The following is a 23,982-nucleotide window of genomic DNA, read 5'->3' on the forward strand; positions in this document are numbered from 1 at the left end:
CCTTTTTGTTGTAAGTTACTTCAAATCTTTTTTAGCAGTAAGCAGGTAAAAAAGAAAATCTAGTACAAGGTTGAGATACAGTGTCAAGGCTATTTTCAGAGAACATGAAGTCTGTTCATTTGTTCATTCAGTCATTCAATAAATATTTCTTAAATGTCTACTATGTCAGGCACTTTGCTAGGTGCTGGGGTTACACTGATGATGTGGAATTTGCAATCTCTTCAGAACTGTGAATCTCTTACTTCTTGTTTACTAAACATTTGACAGTTTTATTATAAATCTTTGAATTTTGACATAGGAAATATTTTACTCACGTTGTTTATTGTCTGTCTTCTTCCAGTGGAATAAATGCAAACTCTGTGAAGGCCAAGATCTTTGTCTGTTTTTGTTGTACCTCCAGAATCTAGAGCAATGCTTGCACGTGGTAAGAAGTCAATAAATACTTCAAAGAGTGAAAGAATAAATGAAGATTAAAAGGTACAAATACTTTTTCCCTAAATACACATCCTGGTACATATACATATATGCATATTTCTTTGATAAGACAGATTTCTACCCTGAGTTGGCAATTTTCTTCACTTTGCCACATACTTATTAGTATCTTATATCAATATACTAAAGGATTACTGATAAATGGAAATAATGTCAGTTTAAACACAATAATCTTTTAAAATATCCTATGTAATAATAAGTTAGACTTGCCCAGAAATGAATTAGTTTTACCATCAAAGGCAGGTCCTATTTTCATTTCTGTGTGCATTCATTTTACCTCCCAAACTATAACACAATTAGAATAGTCTCGATCATCAGATCATGCAGCCAAAGTGGAGAATGTTATTTTACCACACCCAAGTAAGGATTCCTGCTAATGGGAAAGACTGGCTATTGTCCTTTAGGTGGTTCCATCATAGCTGAATCATTAATCAACCAAAGCCTTAAGGATGTTGAATTTGTCTTTTTTTCCCTACAGTTAGTAAATACATGTTATTGTCATGGCAGATGAGCTGGGCAGATTAGAATCATACCTGAGTCAGTTCCCCACTCCTTTCCCTGACCGCCACATCCAAATGTATAATAATGCCTCTGAATGCATTATTCAGTCATTTTTAAAAGCCACATTTTCCCCTCAAATGACCTGTCATGGCTGTGGTTTAAGTGCTACATTTTCCTTGCAATAGCTTTGAGCAATAGCCTTCCACTTCACCATGGAGTTTTGAGCTTAATATACTTGCTACATTAATTCAGTAGAATGAAGAATTATATTAAAAACCTAAAATAAATCTGATCTATATATCCTATCTCTTATAATCCTACGTATTACCTCTCACTGGAGTTTCAGACATCTGTGAATGCATGAAACCTTGTTATTGAGTGATTTTTCAACCTCGTCAAGAAAGGCTACTGCATGGCCCAATAGGTTAAAACCTAAGATGCAAGCAACGTTGCCTGTAAGAAGCACATCATTGGACAGGACTTGAAATCACAGTTGCTGTCTTGCTCAGCCATCATAGATCTTGGCCTAGAGTTCTTGGCAGGAACAGTGTTTGAATGGGGCCTATCTCAAGCTCTGATAGAAGCTGTTGAGAGAATAAAAGTTGGCAAAATTTTCGGCAGAGAACCAAGGATAGTAGAAACTACTTTCATATTATACACTGGAGATAACAGAATCTCGTGACCTTAAGTATTGCTTTTAAAAGAGACATCAGGCGACCTTATGTTTAATAAGGTGTCATATTCTTGATTTAAAGGATGAAGCTCAAATAATTAGAGCATCATTGAAGTATAAATATTGAAAATCAGGGGGAAAGATGAGTGCTATAGCAATTTCAAGAGGAGAAATTTCCTTGGTGTCACTCAGTCAGCCTTCAGCATATCGTGCTGTGCAAGTCTCCTTGGGAATATTGCTCATTCTTTAGGTTCTCCTAAACGCTCCTCAAAGAAACCTCATTGTTATCTAACATTAAACCAAAGAGAAACAGACAAAGGCAAAGCCACAGCCTCCATATAAAGGAAGGAGCTCTGAATTACAATCTGTTGGCTTCCAATTTTTGCTACATTTGCTTAGGCAATGAGGTCTATATTCATCTGTATTTGTCATGAATGTATATTGGCAATGTGGGCAGTGGAAAAAGTGAGTCAAAGACCTAGAATTTAGTCCTGGCTCTTCCTTTCACCAGCTAGTTTTGTAAACTTAGAAAAGGCACAGAGCCTCTCAGAGTTAGTTTATTCACCTATGAAATGCAGATAGCATTAGCACATACTTCACAGGGCTGTCATAATGATTAAATGAAATAATACAGGTAAAGTTAAATCCTTATCGAGATATTTAATTAAATGCATATATTACATTTGACCATTATTCTATACAGAAATGCATAGATCTTAATCTGAATTATTCCCTCCTCAGGCATTCAGGTAAGTATTTGATAACACATCAGGATAATTAAACAGTGAAAATGACTTTAAGATTGAGAGTTTTTGTTTGGCTTTTTACTCTCTCAATATTTTCCTTCCTTTACCTGATAAATATTAGCATTGTGTAAATCATTTCAGGAAATACCACTCTCCTCGATTCCCAGCATGAATACCATACTGAATATTTCTTAAATAAGGGGTAGCTAATTGATTTGTAACAGGGGTTGGTCCTTTTCAATAGCTGCTGTTATCTGAGCATCTTTGTTTAGCTGTGGCTATTACAATCCCAGTGGCAACCCATGAATCAGCAACGTTCAGTTTTGGGGAGAGTCAGTTTGACCCCTTGTGTAACCGTGGTATCTAAGGACTTCTCAGACATAACAACAAACTTCGAGGTTGGGGTCAGAATAGAGAGATAAGAATTGGAAGTCAAGGAATAAGAACCAAAGGGCAGGAATCAGTATATTCAGCAAATACACTGTATTACAAGAAAAGGGGAAAAACCTAAATCTTTTAACTGGGGAGATTAAATAAGGGAGCAGGATGGTAAGGAGAAAAAGGGAAAAATCTCAAATCATATAGAGAATTTCATTTGAACTTACTATTTGTGTGTACAACTGTCTGAACTTGTTGAAGTTCTGATATTCCCTCCTAGGGGATTTTCAACCCACTAATTCTTAGTAAGGAAGATCCAGGTGATGGGCAAAGCTGAAACGAAATGGATTGGTAAGGTCTGATCAAAGTCTGAATTTCTCCAGATAGTGCTTGCCTGATTTAGGAACTGTAATTTTTTTCCCACCGAAGCCCATACCATAACCATAAAGAGCGTTAGAATTGCAGCTTGAAAATCCCTGCTTCTGGGTGATCTTTGTGGCTGGAGTCATGGAGAAGAAAGTATCCTAAAGCCAAAGGATCTCTGTTAATGCACACAGGATGGATATGGACCCCACCTAGCTTGGAGCCGTAACTCTAGTTGTCATAAAGGCTTATGTTAATCCTGGAAAGAATTAATGAGATTAACAATTCAATTCATCATTTATTTATTGAACTGAGTTCTACTGTATGAGGCTAGCTCTATAGGAGATATAAATATGAAAAAGACACCATCTGTTCCCTTGAGGGATTTACAGACTTGTATGTGTAGGGATTAGGCCTGTATAAAATCTTTAAGCCCTCCATTTTTACTCCTTTTCTATCAGAGGAATAACGTGAATAAAAATAATTCAATCATATGCAGTGTCATTTCTCCAATAAGAAAGAAAGAACATACAAAAACCTCCATTTCCTTTTGATGACATCAGGCTTCTGATGGACCAGAAAAAAGGCCCAGTGTACTGCAGCACAATAAAGCTTATTCCTAAAGAGGAGGGCAGAGTCCTGTCACCATGAGTGTTCTTTCATCAGTAATGATTACTGTGTACCATTTCTATGAAAAATTAATATCTTAGAGAGATTACTTACTTAGTAGATACCATTGGTTACCTAATGTCTTTTCTCACACATCCTTCCTCCTTCTTAATAGGTCCCTGATTTCATTCAGGCATTTAACCCTCTCTGTGTGACCACATTCTTTAGGGTGGGCAAGGCCCAGCCCTGACCCGGGCCTAGGGATACGTTCTGGTGGGTCTAAACCCATTGTAGTGGGTCTATCCCTTTGCCAGTGATTGGTTAGGTATAAGCATGTGATCCAGTTCTGTTCAGTAAAGTCTATAGAGGAACATTGGGAAATTCTGGAAAGAGTTTCTTTGCTTCTAAGAGAAACAGGGAGAGTCATCTCTACCTTCTGTAGACACGGGTTGCATCTGGATATGTTACCTGGATCTGTGTCACCCATCTTGCTCTCAGTCTCAGGATGAAGCTAACCTACAGAGGAAGGCAGACCGAAGAGGGTCTTAGAGGAACAGAGTCAAGGTCACTTTTGTGACACCTAGAGAACTTTGTGTAGGAGACATAATAAATGTTAAAATATCAAGCCAATCTGAGTTGAGTTTTCTGTTATTTGCAGCTAAGAAATTTCTAACAGATATAGTCACTGTTTGAGGGAACCATAGCTCACACTATGTGTTCTGTAGTTTGGGAGAACTACTTTCACCTTTGCGCATACCCGAAGCCCATCTTTTACACCATGAGATTGAGCAGAGGTAAATGTCAGTGTTGATCTAATTGAAGCCCAGGGTACACCTTGAGATGGAGAACTCAGAAAGCAACCAAATATCAGATTTTATCTTCTGGAAGTGTTTTCCTGAAAGAAAAGTTGGAGTTGGTCTGGGAGACTTGAGAGGCATGACAGACATGGGAATCTAAATTTTAAGGTGTCTTCCCTAATGTTCACTAGGGAAGAAAGTCCCTGCTTTCATACTTTTTGTATGAAAGTCCAAATCAGCTAAAATTACATCTTTTGCTCCTGCCTTCTGAGAGTGTTTATTTTAATCCCTCAGTAAATGACTTAGAGTACGTGTCATAGTCTTATGTGTTAGGCTGGTGGAAACTGTAGGACAGGTGGCCAGGGGTAGAGGTATTTGCTTTATTTTATGGTCTTTTTGGCACTACCAACAAGTTTTTCATTGGACGGACTATAACATATCATAGCAATGGAGAGTGACAAACAGCCTTGGGATCACCAGTGGGGAGAACATACTTCATTTTTTCTAAGACAATTGTTTCCCCTAGCATACTTACATCTCTGAAATTGGACTGCATTTCACAATTGCTCTTAGTCAAGTGGCAGTCATGATGTAGCCTGTCATTGCTTGTTCACACACATCAACACTTGTAGAATTGGCTCTAGTGACTTAGAAGAAATTCCTAGAGACAATAGTGGAGCACTGTCTTAAGAAATGCTGCATCAAGAACAGTCCAGATGGCGCAAGGGTTGATATTGTGTGCCAAAACATGGACATGGTTGATTTGGAGTCTGAAAGTTATTCAGAAAGTCATTCATAAAATATATGGGTAAAGTTATTAGACAGTCAATAACTGAACCAATATATTTTATGAAAAAACCTGTCATATATGCCTATATGTCTAACACATTTCTCAATAAATATAAAATAAAAATCCTAAGTTATAAGAACACATTCTATCCTAGCTTTATTGGCGGTATTAAAAATATTTTAGAGGTGCATGAAATAATGATGCTGATAACATCTTAGATTCAATGAAAGATGGTTCCTGGAGAGTCAAATAGCACTGTCACTGAAGAACCAGACACTTCTTCTACTGCACTTGTCAGAAGGTTCCTTCCTCTGAGCAGTCACCTCTCTTGTTCTTTTTTGAATCAATGCATCAAGTGGGTACTCCTGATTGGCTAGACTCAGTCACATGACTTCTTCTAACTAGAAAGAAATCTGAGGATGTGATCTCTAATTTCTGTTGTGGGAAGATGAGACTCAGGACATGAGAATACCCCAGATTGTAGAAAAATAGTCATACTTCAATAAAGAAATGACATTTGAGATGGATGTCAAAGGTTATGTGCTGCTTGTAATGAGTAGAGAAAAGTGGGAAAGATGTTCTTAGCAGAACAGTTAGTATGGAGGCAGGAAAGCATTGCTTATATTTGGGGAAAATGGGAGAGTATTGCACATTTACGGAAATTATAGGAAAGGTGCATGGGAGCTGGATAGTGGAAGGTCTTTGGTTTCAGGCTTAGGAGTTTGTGTGTATTTCAGGGGCCTTATGGAATTATTAGCATGGGAAGTGGAAGATGCTGTGGTTTCTTTAGTCTTAAATAATCCATGGTTTCCAACATACTCCCAGAAGGACAGAATTTGTTCAAGGATACTTCTAGGTATTTGGAAGTGATCTGTGTTCAGGCTTAATTTTTCTATGCAAATAGATTTTCTAAGGTGCTAAAAAGTACATACTTAATTAGATATCTCAGCTCCTGTGCAACTTTCTTTACGAAATGTTCAGCTTATATGATTATTTTCTAAAACAGTCATTTAGGGATTTGGTACAGATATGGGTTCTATCCTTTATGCATTTCCCTACCTTTTCATCCTCCCTTTAGCAAGAGAATTTGAAGTGGTTTGAGGTTTGGAAGAAAGGATCGAAGACATGTGCTCCAGCGTGCCAGTCTTCAATATTGAATGAGTGTTGACATAACATTTTATTCCTTTTTTCTATGTTTTTTTCTCATCTTGGACTTCAAATCATAATTCTTATTTCATGCTATGAAAACTGTAAGTGAAGTTCCATTGTAATGGGAAATGAATATAGGTAAAGGGTTGTATCCAAACTTGAAAGAGCTGAATCTAATCATTTTAAGAAGAGCTGCCTCATATATTCTCATTACCAGCTCAGCTCTCTATGAAGGATGCACTGGGAGAGGTAGTGAATCACAAGGTTTTTGTTATAAATAAATCAAGCAGTTGATGTCTCTGTAGCTATTTGTGATTTTTCTGCTAGTACTTTCAAAAACAAGCCACTAAACATAAAATTTATTATGTGCATTATCTTCTTTTTAAAATATACCGCTAATGGCAACTACCAACTCTGAGACTATAACACAGAAAGCTGATGTGATTAGCAATCTACATGCCATGCAGAATTTTTTCATTCCTTAGTTTTGCTGCTACTCACAATGGCTGCTGCTATTTGCAAATGGTAGCTTAGCTTCATGATCTGCCTGATTCTTTTGCTTCCAAGCTCATTCACTGTGTCAGTTAGCTTTTGCTATAGACAAACCACCTAAAAACTAGTGGCTTAAAACAACAACCATTTATTGTTACTCATGAGTGACAAGTCATTTGGGTGCTTCTGCAGATCTGAAGCACACATGCGAGTAGCTAGGCTTCCTAATGTCTGTGGTCTCCTGGCGACTTGGCTGGGGGCTGCGTATGAGTGAAGATGGCCTCCCTCATGTGTCTGGTGGATGTCTATTAGTGAGAAAAATGGGGATGCCTAAGCCACATACCTCTCACCATCCAAGAGTCTGAAAGCTGTTAGGCCTGTGGAGGCTCGGGTGCAAAGCTTTCATGTTTTAATTTCCTCCACATTTTATCAGTCATGGTAAGTCACAAGGGCAGCCCACATTCAAGGGGTGGGGAAACAGACTTTACCTTTTGATGGAGGAGCTACAAAGTACTGTGAGCATTTTTGAAACCTATTACGATCACTTTCTCTCAAGATAGAGTGACTGGCTGGTATGTCTTCCCTTATAGTCTTCTAGTTGCAAAAATCTATGCTATGCAAAGTTGTTTTCCCTCTGTTCACCTTGCTTATTAATTATCTCTGGTTATAGATTGCAAATTTTGCTGTCTTGCCTTCTCCTTAAAGACTCAAATAAATATACCCTGACCCAGCCAGCATAGGTAGTGAAAAGAGCACTAAGCCTTTGTTTTCATTTTGATGTGTCAAGAGGCAATGGGAGAGTTCTTGCAAGTAAAGCCTCTGCTACAATTTTAGAAAGTATGCTCTGCATAAGGTTACCTAGTTTAGGTAGAATGTGCACTGAACTCAGCTGATCAGCATCCCAGCTGCTTCCCCCCAGAGGGAGGGTCATTTTTCTCTAATTCATACAAAGGTACCATATATGCCAGTGGCATCCTTATTAAAAGCTCTGAGTCCTAATTTCATCAACTGAAAACTGAGCAGAAGGAACTCTCAATTCAATACCCTTTTATGACAAAAACTTTCAACAAGCTAGACATAGAAGGAATTTACCTCAATATAGTAAAGTCCACATATGAAGAGCCCACAGCTAACATCGTACTCAGTGGTGAAAAGCTGAAAGATTTTCCTCTAAGATCAGGAACAAGGCAAGGGTGCACACTGTCACCACTTCTTTTCAACATAGTGCTAGAAGTCCTAGCCAGAGGAATTAGGCAAGGAAAAGAAATAAAACTCATCTAACTTGGAAAGGAAGAAGTAAAATAATCTTTGCTTGAGGATGAGATGATCTTATAGGTAGAAAACTCTAAAAACTTTGCAAATAAAACTGTTAGAACTAATAAATGAATTCAGTAAAATTGCTGGATAGGAAATAAACATACAAAAATAATTTCCATATACTAACAACAAACTATCTGAAAGGGAAACCAAGAAAATAATCCCATAATGTTAAAAAGAATAACATACTTAGGAATAAACAAACTTAAACCAAGGAGATGAGAGACTTGTATACTAAAAAGTACAAAACATTGATATATTGAAGAAGACACAAATAAGTGGGAAGATATTATGTCTTCATAGATTGGAAGACTTCATATTGTTAAACAGTCCATACTACTCAAAGTGATCTACAGATTCAATGCAATCCTTTATCAAAACCCCAATGTTATTTTTCACAGAAATTTAAAAAAAATCATATAGAAGCACAAAAGACTGTGAATAGCCAAAGTAATCTTGAAAAAGAAGAACAAACCTGGAGGCATCACATCTCCTGATTTCAAAATATATTACAAAGCTACAGTAATTAAAATGATTTGGTACTGGCTTAAAGATAGACATATAGACCGATGGAACAGAACAGAGATCCCAGAAATAAGGCCATGCAAATACAGCTAACTGATCTTTGATAATGGTCCCAAGAATACACAATGGGGAAAGGGTAATCTCTTCAACAAATGGTGTTGGGAAAACTGGATATCCACATGCAAAAAATGAAACTAGACCCTTGTCTTACACCATACACAAAAATCAGCACAAAATGAATTACAGATTTAAACATAAGACCAGAAACTATAAAGCTCCTAGATGAAAACATAAGGGAAAAGCTTTATGACATAGATCTTGGTAGTGAATTTTTGGATATGGCACCAAAAGTACAGGCAACAAAAGCAAAAATAGACAAGTGAGATTACATCAAACTCAAGCAAACAATCAATGGAGTAAAAAGGGAAACTGTAGAATGAAAGAAAATATTAGCAAACCCAATATCTGATACAGGATTAATATCCAGAATATACAAGGAACTCCTAAACTCAATATCCTAAATAAATAAATAAATAAATAACATGATTAAAAATGGGTAAGGACTTGAGTAGACATTTCTCCAAAGAAAACATACAAATGGCTAACAGATATATGACAAGATGTTAAGCATAACTAATCATCAGGGAAATGCAAATCAAAACCACAATGAGATATCACCTCACACTTGTTGGTATGGTTATTATCAAAAAACCCCCACAAAAGATAACAAGTGTTGACAAAGGATGTGAGAAATTGAAACTTTTGTACACTGTTGATGAGAATGTAAAATAGAGTGCAACCAGTATGGAAAACAGTATAGAGTTTCCTTAAAAAAATAAAAATAGAATTACCATATAATCCAGCAATCCCACTTCTGGGCATATATCCAAAATAACTGAAATCAGTATCTTGAAGAAATATCTGCATTCCCACGTTCACTTCAGCATTATTCACAATAGCCAAGATATGGAAAAAACCTAAATTTTCATTTACAGGTGAATGGATAAAGAAAGTGTGGTATATACATAAAATGGAATATTATTCAGCCTTAAAAAAGAAAGAAATCCTGCCATATGCAGAAATATGGATGAACCTAGAGGACATTATGCTAAGTGAAATAAGCCAGTCATTGAAGAACAAATACTGTATGATTCCATTCATACAATGTATCTAAAATAGTCAAACTCAAAGAAACAGAAAGTAGAAAGGCAGTTGCCAGGGGCCAGGGGTTGGGAGTAGTAGAGAGTTGCTGTTCAAAAGTATATAGTTTCAGTTAAGCAAGATGAATAATTTCCATGATCTGTTGTACAGCTTGGTGCCTATAGTTAACAACACTGTATTGTGCACTTAAAAATTTGTCAAGAGTATGGATCTGATGTTGTGTTCTTCCTACACTAATAATAATAATAAACAAAAACAAAAACCATCTTTCCAACCGTTGTCATAAGGTTGTTCTGGGGATTCAATGATACAATTCCCATGGGATCTTTAAAAACTATAAAGTGCAGTAAAACTACTTGGTTGCTATTCTTATCAATATTTTAATACTGTTTAATACTGATGGATGGCTTATATTTTAGAATCTCTTAGTAATAACTGTGCCTTTGCCATTTTAAGGATCATTCATCATGATCAATAAAACCATCTAGGAAGACAGTATGAAGTGTTTATTGCCATTATTTAGCTAAACAACTATTAGCTAAGCTTCTATTGTGTATTCAGCAAAATTCTAGGCACTGTGGGAAATAAAAGTATTAGATGGACATCATCCTTCTCTTCAAGTAGTTTAAAAATCTAGTTAGGAAAATGAAGCTATCACATACAAGACAATTAGCAAGGAATGAAACAGTAATGAATCAAGAACCAAGTAATATGTAGTCTCAGACCCAGCTGAAGTTCAGACAAGAGGAAGATCCTGGAGGTGTGAGCGCTCCATGACATCTTGGAAAAGGTGAGGCATCAGAGAGTTAGGAGAGAAACAATCGCAATTGCTATGGCTGCTCTATTGGTACCATCCTGCTTTTTAGGGTCTCCAAAACTGTAAGGGCCTTCTTGATTCAGTTGTCAATTATTAGACAGTGTGTGGTTTAAAAACAGAATTCCTCCTCTAGCTTGGAAAGAAATTTCTCCCCACACGTCAGGTTTCCTTGATACAGGCTTGAACATGACCTTGGCCCTTTTTAGATTACAGAAAGTTTTTGTAGAATCTTCACAGCCAGCATCATTTCTGACAGGAGGATATCTCTGATGTTGATGATAATCATCAGAAATTTACATTGTTTTATTATGCTTTCAGAGGATGTGAAGTTACTAAGTAGATTCACCAGGAGAGACACATCAATCAGCAAGCAAATTAACTGGCATCCTCATTTCATAGGGTTTCTTTCTTTTTCCTTCAACAGTTCCTTATTGCATGGTTTCTCAAAGTGTGGTCTGTGGGCAACCTACACCAGAATCCACTGGGTGTGGTAATTAAAAATTCAGGTTTCTGAAACACATCCCAGGCCTACTGAATCAGAATCTTTGGGGAGAGTCCAAGAATCCACATTTGTGTGAGCTTCCCAAACGATCTTTTGCACGTCAATGTTTAACAATCACGCCTTAATGCTTGCTGAACTTATAAACATCCCAATGTCCCCTCCACCTCCCACCTCTGCGCCCCCAATCAAATCAGATCTCTAATGTTGGGACCCAGGCATCAGAGTTTTTAAAACTTCAAGGCAATTCCAATGTGCAGCCCCAGTTGATGACCATTGGCTTACAGCAGTACTTCTCAAGCTTTAATGCGTACATGAGCCACCTAGGGATTTTATTAAAATGTGATTCTGATTTAGGAAGTCTGAAGTAAGGCCTTAAATTCTGCATTTCTAATAAGTTCCCAGGTGATGTAGACGCTGCTGGTCCATGGACCCCAATTTGAGTAGCACAGGCTTAAAAAAAAATACATTTAATTGTTTAACTGCCCCGTTCTTCATTGACACAATCTTCTGCATGATTTATGTACGATCAAACCTAATTCCACAGTAACTAATTTATGGCATAGTGAAATCTCTGTTCCAAAGAATCCTTTTTCCAGCTTCCCATAAATATAGTATAATATTTCTTCCAGACTTATACTGGCCAACAAACCCTGCGTTTCTCCTTCAACCTCTTTTCTTACCTCTCCCTCTAAACGTGCCTTCTTTATGTTCCTCACATATAACAGCTCATTTCTGCTCAAGGCCTTTGTTTTGTGGCTTCCATGCAGACTCTTCTCCCAGTTCACTGTAAGGCTGGCTCTCTCTGTCCTTTCAGGATTAAGTTTCAATGTCATCTCTTTTGTGGGAATTTCCCTGTCTTCCCCCATCCCATTCCAAATATATATTCTCTATTACATCATCATGTTTTGTTTTCTTTATAGAACTTACTATCTGAAATTCCTATGGATTTATTCCTTTCCTTTTAAATTGTCTATCTCCCCACTCCACCGCCACCACCATGGCGGCCACACAGGGGTTAAGGCCTGGTCTACATTGTTCACAGCTAGCCCAGTGCTTGAGACAATGCCTGATATATGGTGATTGATCAATAGATGTTACTGGGACTTCCCTGGTGGCACAGTGGTTAAGAATCTGCCTGTCAATGCAGGGGACACGGGATGATCCCACATGCCGCAGAGCAACAAAGCCCATGAGCCACAACTACTGAGCCTGCACTTTAGAGCCCGCGAGCCACAACTACTGAGCCCGCGTGACACAACTGCTGAAGCCTGTGCACCTAGAGCCCGTGCTCTGCAACAAGAGAAGCCACCACAGTGAGAAGCACGTGCACCACAAGAAAGAGTAGCCCCTGCTCGCTGCAGCTAGAGAAAGCCTGTGTGCAGCAACGAAGACCCAGTGCAGCCAAAAATAAATAAATAAATAAATTTATTTTAAAAATTAAAAAATAAATATTGTTGAAGGAATGAATGGTAGTCTGTAACATCATCTGCTGTGTGTTTGTTTACAATACCAATTCCTGGGTCCCAGCCTCAGAATATCCATTTCAGTAGTTCTGGGATGGGCTCCAAAGACCCTAGGTTGAGAAACAAAGTCCTAAAGTTTGTGTTCCTTTCTTGATTGACTGAATATTCTTGGATAATAGCTATGGATATTAGAATTCCTAATTTCTTTTAGAAAGGGAATATGTCACAAAAATAGGATATATTTCCCTTGCCTTTTAAGCTAGGGTAGATTTACTATGAGTACCACATCAGAACACACCTCTTATCTACTGAAGCAATATTTCTGGATAACAGTTCTAGTAATTTTTATTTCGTAAAAGATCTCCAGGTGATTCTGCTAAGTATTCAGTTTGGTGCAGCACTGGAGTGTGAGGGACTCATTATTAGAACTGATGGGACACAAAACAAGCATTGATGTTAATTCTCCACAAGCACATACATAAAACCTCTGAATAACATGCTGTATCTGATAGAAATGCTTTTGGGGCAAGCAAAGACAAAAACATCTGATTAACAGTAGATTAAACAATGGGTGAGTTTTCCTCTTTCATAACGATAAATCCGAAATTAGGTGTTTACTGGCATTGGTTCAGCAGCTCTGCTCAAGGATTCAGATTATGTCCACCTTTATCTTACAACCATCCTCATACACTTCCTTTCTTCCTCATGCTTGTAACTTTGTTTGCACAAAAGCCCACACAGCTTCAGGTGTCACGTTCATGTTCAAGGCAAGAAAGAAAGAAAAATCTCTCCCAGGAGCTCCCTCAGAAGACATCTTGTTTTTCCTCAGCCAGAACTTGGCATTCTACCCTAGATGCAAGGAAGTCTGAGGATGTGAGTAGAGAGCTTTCCAGACCATACTGCGGGGGAGGTGGCCAGTGAGAAGGGGATTGTGAATGGTCTTTAAGTAGCCAAGGAACAGCATCTGCCACATATGCCTGTTGTGGAAACAGGATTTAGCCCAAGATGATGTCCAAAGAGAGACTTTCACCCTCTCCTGCTCCATTCAATCTATGCTTTTCTAGGATTATTTTTTTCTTTGCCTAGAGAAGTTTCACCAATTGACTGATTTTCACTTCCAAAGTCTTTTTTAAAAATTGAGATATAATTGACATATATATTATATTGTTAGTTTCAGATGCACAACATAATGATTTAATACTTGTATACATTGAGAAATGACTACCACAATTAGTCTAGTTAACATCCTTATCACTTCACATAGTTAAAAATCTTTTCTTGTGATGAGAACTTTTTTGATCTACTCTCTTCGCAACTTTCAAGTATACAGTACAGTATTATTAACTATAGTCCTCAGACTGTATGTTACATCGCCAGGACTTATTTATTTTATAACTGGAAGTTTATACCTTTTGACTCCCTTCACCCATTTCACTCACCCCCCATCCACTGCCTCTGTGAACCACCAATCTCTTCTCTGTATCTATGAGTTTGGACTTTCTGTTTGTTTGCTTTTTTTTTAGATTCTGCATATAAGCAAATCATACAGTATTTGTCTTTCTCTGACTTATTTCACTTAGCATAACGTCCTCTAGTTTCATCCATATTGTTGCAAACGGCAAGATTTCCTTTTTTAAGGCTGAATAATATTCCATTACCTATATCTATCTATCTATCTATTTATATCTATATCTATGTAGATATATCACATTTTCTCTATCCATTCATCTATCTTTATCCATTCATCTATTTATGGACACTTAGGTTGCTTCCATGCCTTGGCTATAGTAAATAATGCTTCAGTGAACATGGGGGTACATATATCTTTTTATGTTAGTGCTTTTTTTTCCTTCAGGTAAATACCCAGAAGTGGAATTGCTGGATCATAGGGTAGCTCTAATTTTAATTTTTTGAGGAAACTCCGTACCCTTTTCCACAGTGGCTGCACCCATTTACATTCCTACCAACAGTGCACAAGTGTTCCCTTTTCTCCACATCCTTGGCAACACTTGATATTTCTAGTTTTTTGATACCAGCCATTCTAACAGGTATGAGGTGATATTTCATTGTGGTTTTGATTTGTATTTCGCTGATAATTACCAAATGCTTGATTTACCCTTGGCGGTAACAACAACAACTTATATGTTCCAGGCATTATCTATAAGCACTTTATATATATTAACTATTTAATCTTCATGAAAAACTTATGTAGTAGATCCGATTATTATCCCCAGTTAACGATGAGGAAACTGAGTTATAGAGAAGTTAAGTAATTTGCCCAAGGTCACTCAGCTGGTGATTGGTAGAGTGGGATTCAAACCCAGGCAATATTCTTCTAGAGTCCATGTTCTTAAGCATAATAGTATACTGAACTCCCTTCCACGGGTACTTAGGTTAAAGTCTGCTGACTAAAGGAACATAACTTAGTCAAACAAAGTTAGCCTTCCTTAGTTGCTGCAGGAAGGGAAACACACATCGGGGGAATAGTGAGGAACCTCAAAAGCGGAAACCAAGTAAGGGTACTTAAAGGGTCTGGGGGGCAAGAGTTAGTCATAGGAAGGGCTTAGCAAGGAAAGCTCAAGAATTTGTAGACTAGATGAGTTACTAGAACACTCAGTGGTGTTTGAACACATGAGTCGATGTGGAATTACTGTTAGAACAATTGGGTCTGATGGAGCTGGGGTTAAGAGAGTTTGAGCTTAGTTAGTTAATCTTCATGTCATGTCATCTGTTTTGTGAGTTGCACAGTTTTGCAAGTAGTGATTTATGTTTCCATTCTTAGTGCCCTCCTCACCAGCTAGCTGCCAGCAGGTCCATTTTTCATCTATCAGTCTCGCCTTCTGGTCATTCTTCAGTCTAAGTGGAAGGACAGCCCATTGTCTTTCAGGGAAATGATGAATCCAGATTAGTACCACTGTTCAATTGGTCGTGATTCTGTTTGCTATGTCAAGTGACAGGCCTTCTGATTCTTTTCCGTTGGATAATTATTTGTGGAATCTTCTGGAGTGAAAGTGGCTCTGGAGTTATTTGGCTGCAACATAGAAACACTGAGACAGGAAATTACTTGAGTGGAACATAATCCATGTGTACCTTATGCTACTTAAATCCTGTGATAACCAAGTGGCTTTTTCTTTGATTTAATGTAGGTACTTCATCTTTCCCCATGTCTGTAGGATGAATCCTATTTCTAGTAATTATTGGGAGCAAGAATATCAGGAGTACCATGATTAAAGGATAAGAGTGTCTATAATAATTTGGATTCTTGAACCAGTGCAGAAGGAAGAAACTAACCAAAAGGATAAAGAACAAAAACTTGCAAAGAAGCATGTGGTAATCAGTGGCTTTGGGAATCTGGGTTCTTGGGCATAAGCCATCTACTTAACATTGTCTTCGGCTTCTGGACCAAAACAGCCCTGTAAATGTTGACTCACTCACAGATGAATGTCCAAAGTGATGAGGGCAATGGTATCCATAAATTTATTCTCTGTGGTATCAATCGTCCTTTACTGAGATTCTTTAGATTTTTTTTTTTTCCCCAGAAAACTCATTTCCTCAATATTTCAGTCTGTACTCTTAAAGATACATGTTTTGGCCAAGAGAGAGGGGAACTCCATCACAAGTACCAAGAAAAGGCTCTGAGTTCATGTTCTGTGTATTTAAGGTCAGAAGTACATAAGTGCAAACATATTTGACGATAAAACATAAAAGGGCAATCCATCATTAATTTCCCCTAAAACACACTTGCACCTGCAGACTTCCTGGAGGTTCTTTTTTTTTTTTTTCTTTATGGGGAGTGTCTTGAAGTACAGGGACTCTGAAGCACCTGGAGGCCAACAACTGCAGATGTCCGCCTGAAGGCAAAGATTTGATCGGGTTGATGAAACCATCATGGTATGTCTTAGCAAAACAATGATCTACCGATTACAAAGCTTGAAGTGGTTTTAATTCTGAAGATATGCAAATCCGATGCCTGCAAAAGGGGTAGGAGATTCTGCAACAAAAGTCTGGAATGATTTCCAAATGTGTACCATCAAGGACTAGAATTTTTGTTGACATTAAGAGTTTTATTTCATGCAGATTAATTCTATGTTGTTTGAACATAGTTAGTGGTTGTCTCGAATATGGCTTAAGTAGAAAAGAAAGGAAGGTTCTTTATTGCCTTGTATTCAGGGTCTGTTTTTGTTAATGGTCCAACGTGGGACTCTGAACTTTTCCAAGAATTTAAACTAAGTATTAGTTTTTAAAATAAAAAAGATATCAATATGTACTCTAAAAAAAACTCTAAAATCTTTTGGCCACCTAAAATATGTTAAAGACCAATATTTGGAATAAGAATAATTAAGCAGGGCTTCCCTGGTGGCACAGTGGTTAAGAATCTGCCTGCCAATGCAGGGGACCCGGGCTCGAGCCCTGGTCCGGGAAGATCCCACATGCCGCTGGGCAACTAAGCCTGTGCACCACAACCACTGAGCCTGCGCTCTAGACCCTGTGAGCCACAACTACTGAAGCCCGCAGGCTTAGAGCCCGGGCTCCGCAACAATAGAAGCCACCAGCCATGCAAGGCAAGGAAGACCCACCGGCCAAAAATAAAAAAATAATAAAATTTAAAAAAGAACAATTAAGCAAATTTCCTTTGATTAATAAATTATCTTCCATTTAAAACAAAAGAAGAAAGCAAAACTGCTTAGAGTTCAATCAGCCAAGATGCTTGTTTGAAAAGCTCTTGGGTTTGCCTATCCCTGGCTATTCTTTCTGATTCACATGGAGGCCCGTGCTATTGCTCAGAAACCTGACTATTTTGCATAGTTACTACAGTTACACTGCTCCAAGTGAGATTTTTTAAGGTACTTACGGTACTGTGTAAAAATTAAGCATTTCGCAGGCTTGGTCATACCACGTAATTGCAAAGGTTCTTAAGTCCAGGTCAACTCGAGCAAGCTTGTTCTTGATTTATGTGCTACTTCCAAAAATATGTCAAGGTATTTATTTCCTTTCGCAGAGGAGCAGTGAGGCAAACATAAGTTGTTATTGGTGATTGCACCCTCACCTGGAACTATAGGACCCAATTTTTGGACTATGGTCACACCGATTTAAAAAATTTAACTCTTGTGATCATTTTCTCCTTACTGATATCCTCTTCTCAACTTTGCTCTAAACAATTTTCTGCCTTTTTTGAGCCTAAGAGCCAGGAGACCGAAACCTTCCACTCCTCTTACCGGTTAAATGCAGGCAATTAGGTGGAAATGCCCCTTTAAACACAGGTTTGAGCACACCAGATGTAATTCTCAGCCTTACCTGGATCCAAGGGTTAACCTCAAGAATCTCTTGACTCATACTATAAATTTTTCAGAAATATTTACTGGAAAAAAGTACAAACTCATAATCTTTCCCATCATTTAAATTGTACATTTTGAAGCCATCATACTGTTCACAGTAGTAGTGTGATACAATATAGGACTGATGGATAATTACTTATGTTATTTACCTTTAGGAATACTAAGAGGCATCTCACATTGGAAGAGTCAAAATTGTTTTTTTTTTTGCTGATTTCTAAACATTATTTCAGACAGATTTATCCTACTGTCAATAGTGCTTTCAGTTAACTCCAGAGAATGAATACATATGTCCCCCAAAATACTTCAACATATTCAAAAAGGGCGCTATTTTTTTTTTCAAGAACTTGATGTATCCTCCCAGATTCATCTAGAAATTGATAAAATGGTCAATCAACAAATGCAAAGATGCAAGTGGAGATTATGAAATAACAGTTCCAGGCTCTCTTTTCTCCTCTAGCTGTATTGATCAGCTATTGTTTCTCCAGGGGGTGGAGTGGTGCTGACATTTGCCCCTTCATTGTGCCTTGTGTTGAGAAGAAGCCGTTTTTTGGCGGGGGCGGGGGGGGGGCGGAGGATGCGCTGATTGGATCCCTTTTAGACCAGTTACGAGAGAACACATACCCTGCTCACCTCCCCAGAGTGGGCAGGAGAGTCAGTTTCATAAACGACTCACCTTACCGATGGCTCTTCATATCAACCCTGAAAGTGTTACTAAGAAAAGCCAAGAATTAACTGCATATAACCAGTTGAAGCCATAAGTGGACTGAGGGTCAGTCCGCTGACACTTTTTTCCTGAACATTTGATTGCTGAGCAATCAGAAATAGAATAGTCTTGAATAGAAGACTAGACAAGTTGTGTTTTAACTAGGATTTTGAAAAAAGTGTGTTTTAAAGTTTTTTTTTTAAATAAATTTATTTATTTTATTTATTTATTTTTGGCTGCATTGGGTCTTCCCCAAGAATTTGGCTGTGCGGGCTTTCTCTAGCTGTGGCGAGCAGGGGCTACTCTTCACTGCAGTGTGCGGGCTTCTCATTGCGGTGGCTTCTCTTGTTGCAGAGCACGGGCTCTAGGCGCCCGGGTTTCAGGAGTTGTGGCACACGGGCTCAGAAGTTGTGGCACATGGGCTCTAGAGTACAGGCTCAATAGTTGTGGCACATGGGCTTTGTTGCTCCACGACATGTGGGGTTTTCCCGGACCAGGGCTCGAATCCGTGTCCCCTGCACTGGCAGGCAGATTCTTAACCACTGAGCCACCAGGGAAGCCCTCTTTTAAAGTTTATTTTCAAGCATGAACAATGATTAAACCATATAGATCTGCTATAGAATCAGCCTCTCCCAAAGTCAGAGGAAACCTAGTGATAAGAACCTAAACACCCCCCCCACAACTCCCGCCAGCCTCTTTTCCCTCCACATTTCAATCTCTCCTCCACTCTTCTGTCACAGTTCTCTTTTCTAAACTTCCAATCTAACCCATGCTATTTTTCAGCCTAAAAATCTTCGATGGATCCCCATTCCCTTAGAAAATAAAGTCCAACCCCCTCATCTAGGCATTAGAGGTCTTTCATAATCTGGTCCCAGTCAAAGATTCTAGACTCTTCTCTTTTGACCCAGCTTGTCCTCAGCCACACTAAGCTTTTCACTGTTTCCTGACCATGCTGACTTCTCCTATGTGGTTCTCTCTACCTGCAATGCCCTTTCCCCACCAGGGTCTATACGCGTCCCAGATAGCAACTTAGCTCTTCCTATTCTGCCCTCAAAGGAGAAACAATGCCTGGGCTCTGAACTTATCACATGGCATTTTTGGTTGTTAGTTACATACTCATGAGTCTGTCCTACCAAGTTGTGAATTCTTTGCTGGAAAAGATAATGTAAGGCTTCCCTGGTGGCGCAATGGTTGAGAGTCCGTCTGCCGATGCAGGGGACATGGGTTCATGCCCCGGTCCAGGAAGATCCCACATGCAGCAGAGAGGCTAGGCCCGTGAGCCATGGCCGCTGGGCCTGCGCGTCCAGAGCCTGTGCTCCGCAACGGGAGAGGCCACAACCGTGAGAGGCCTGCATACCGCAAAAAAAAAAAAAAAAAAAAAAAAAAAAAGTATTATTCATCTTTATTCCCCCATTTTCTTGTGTAAATGTGGTGCATAACACATCTTCAATAGCTGTTGAATTTCAGAGTGTTTGTTGAATAGCAAATTTGGGCAGGATATGCTGCAGATGTGTGATAATAGTTTTAAAATATTGACTTATTTATTTTTGGTTCCCATTACTTGCTCTGCGAGAGCAGTGCTGCCCAATATAAATAAAATGTAAGCCACAGATGCAAGCCACATATATAATTTAAAATTTTCTAGTAGCCACATTAAAAAAGTAAAAAGAAACAGGTAAAATTAATTTTCATAGTCTTTTTTTAATCAAATGTGTCTAAAATATTATTATTTCAACATGGCATTAACATAAAAGATAATTAATGGGATAGTTTACACTTTTTAAGACGTCTTGGAAATCCAGGATGTATTTTTCACATCTCAATTTGGACTAGCCACATCCAAGTGCTCAATAGCCTCACGTGGCTTGTAGCTACCATATTGGAGAGCACAGCTCTAGAGGTTTCTACTACTTCCATTCAGGAAGTTGCTGGGGGCTCTATAATAACTGCTATAAGAAAGGCATGAAAAACCAGAAAGCCAGGAAGAACTTCATATCCTGGCTTTTGAGTTTCAAAAGTCTAGGTCGCTGTGGGGAAAGGATAGCTTCATGCAGAGGAAGTGAAATAGACTTGATAGAAAGCTTATGACGTGAAAAGAAGGCATCCTGTGGCCTTCTCCCTCAAAGTATGCACATGAGCAAAGAATCCCTAGACCAGGCAGTGGGGGAAAATTTAAGGGGCAGTAGAAAGTCAACTGACAGTGTGCGTTCTTGAGAAAAAAAGACCCTTACCTCTCTTTCTCTCTCAGGTTCAGAGTAAGAGGACAACTGAAACTCAAGTTGGCTGAGGTTTTGAGAGCAGTAGAGGCCTGGGTCAGTCCCTTTTTTCCAAGAAGGGCTTAGGAAGGTGGCAAGTAGAAAAGCTGCTCTATAGTGTGTCCAGGCTGATGGAAGTGATATAGCCTCACAGAATTCCCACATGCCCCCGAGCTTTATAGTTAGCCTCATGCACCCAAGAATAGCTCTGACACAATTACCGCTTATCAATAGTCCTATTGAGTTTCCTGGAGCTCACCCTTCTGTAAGAGAAGCAGGAGGATCCCATGCACCAGAAGGAGAGAAGCATGGATATTAGCAGAGAGAGACATAAACAGACAGACAGATATAAACAGATATAGACAGACAAACAGACAGATTCAACACATAGACATGGAGGAGCCCTGTGGATAGGAAGAGAGAACAACTGAGCAGTGACCTATGTGGACATGGAGTCAAAGACCAGATAGAAACAGGACAGCTGGACAGATGTCACCACGCACAGGTGAAGACTCTGATAAAATGACACCCCTCTCAGGCTTGGGTACCACATATGACTTCCTGGAAATTAGACACACCTCCAAGGAGAGAAGGACAGGCCTAAATCAACTGGACTTCAATTTCTCCTACCTGAAGCATGGGGGCTTATAATTAAAATGAAGTTCAGTCATGAAAACTACAGGAAGTTCCATCTCTTACACAGCTGACATTGTGAACTGAGATTCATGACCACCATTCAAAGGATATTCTGGACTCCTGGTAACTTGGTCATATATTTTCAACAGTATTTAGAATAAAGTCTCCTCTTACCCTTAAATATTTTTATTCAGGCAGGCCTTAAAGTCACAAAAAGAACCTCTGAATGTTCTCAACTGCACATTATAAGTAACTATAAGTAACTAAGCATCTAGGAGATTCAGAGCATCTAAAAATTGGAAGACAGATGTCTCTGCATGTAGTCAATGAAGGAGAGAAATTAAAATATAGATGATGCTGACAAATACAGGCTCAGTGAAATTAATAATTGTCACTAGTGCTCTAGAGAAGTGCTAGTCATGAAGAGTATCATCTTTCTATAGGGCTGCAGTGTACCATTCTGCTTTCCTAATTTTTAAGAATTATTGGAGAGAGAAGGGAGGAAAATCGAAGCTGTGTGAAAATGAGAATTCTTTCATAGATTTCTCATAAGGAAGAATCACTGGGCCTGAACTCCCAGGGTGTAGGTGAGTGCCCCTTGCATATATATATATATATATATATATATATATATATATATATGTATATAAAATCTATGCTCTGAGAGGGGAGACAGCAGAAGCAAGAAGAACTACAATCCTGCAACCTGTGGAACAAAAAACCACATTCACGGAAAGATAGACAAGATGAAAAGGCAGAGGACTATGCACCAGATGAAGGAACAAGATAAAACCCCAGAAAAACAACTAAATGAAGTGGGGATAGGCAACCTTCCAGAAAAAGAATTCAGAATAATGATAGTGAAGTTGATCCAGGATCTCGGAAAAAGAATGGAGGCAAAGATCGAGAAGATGCAAGAAATGTTTAACAAAGACCTAGAAGAATTAAAGAACAAACAGAGATGAACAATACAATAACTGAAATGAAAACTACACTAGAAGGAGTCAATAGCAGAATAACTGAGGCAGAAGAACGGATAAGTGACCTGGAAGGCAGAATAGTGGACTTCACTGCTGCGGAACAGAATAAAGAAAAAAGAAAGAAAAGAAATGAAGACAGCCTAAGAGACCTCTGGGACAACATTAAACGCAACAACATTCACATTATAGGGTCCCAGAAGGAGAAGAAAGAGAGAAAGGACCAGAGAAAATATTTGAAGAGATTATAGTCGGGTGGAAAGGTAATAGCCACCCAAGTTCAGAAAGAGCAGCGAGTCCCATACAGGATAAACCCAAGGAGAAACATGCCAAGACACATAGTAATCAAATTGGCAAAAATTAAATACAAAGAAAAATAATTGAAACAGCAAGGGAAAAATGACAAATAACATACAAGGAAACTCCCATGGTTAACACAGACACTCTACAAGCCAGAAGGGAGTAGCATGATATACTTAAAGTAAGGAAAGGGAAGAACTTATAACCAAGATTACTGTAAATGTTACAAGAGACAAGGAAGGACACTACATAATGATCAAGGGATTAATCGAAGAAGATATAACAATTATAAATATATATGCACCCAACATAGGAGCACCTCAATACATAAGACAACCCGCTAACAGCTATAAAAGAGGAAATCAGCAGTAACACAATAATAGTGGGGTACTTTAACACCTCACTTACACCAATGGACAGATCATCCAAAATGAAAATAAATAAGGAAACAGAAGCTTTAAATGACACAATAGACCAGATAGATTTAATTGATATTTATAGGACATTCCATCCAAAACCAGCAGATTACACTTTCTTCTCAAGTGCACATGGAACATTCTCCAGGATAGATCACATCTTGGGTCACAAATCAAGCCTCAGTAAATTTAAGAAAATTGAAATCATATCAAGCATCTTTTCTGATCACAACGCTATGAGATTAGAAATGAATTAGAGGGGAAAAAAACGTTAAAAAACACAAACACATGGAAGCTAAAGCATACGTTACTAAATAACTAAGAGATCACAGAAGAAATCAAAGAGGAAATCAGAAAATACCTAGAGACAAATGACAATGGAAACACGACGATCCAAAACCTATGGGATGCAGCAAAAGTAGTTCTAAGACGGAAGTTTATAGCTATACAAGCCTACCTCAAGAAACAAGAAAAATCTCAAATAAACAATCTAACCTTGCACCTAAATGAACTAGAGAAAGAAGAACAAAAAAAACCCCAAAGTTAGCAGAAGGAAAGAAATCATAAAGATGAGATCAGAAATA

Source organism: Physeter macrocephalus, chromosome 6 (assembly GCF_002837175.3).
Source record: "Physeter macrocephalus isolate SW-GA chromosome 6, ASM283717v5, whole genome shotgun sequence".
Lineage (NCBI taxonomy): Eukaryota > Metazoa > Chordata > Mammalia > Artiodactyla > Physeteridae > Physeter > Physeter macrocephalus.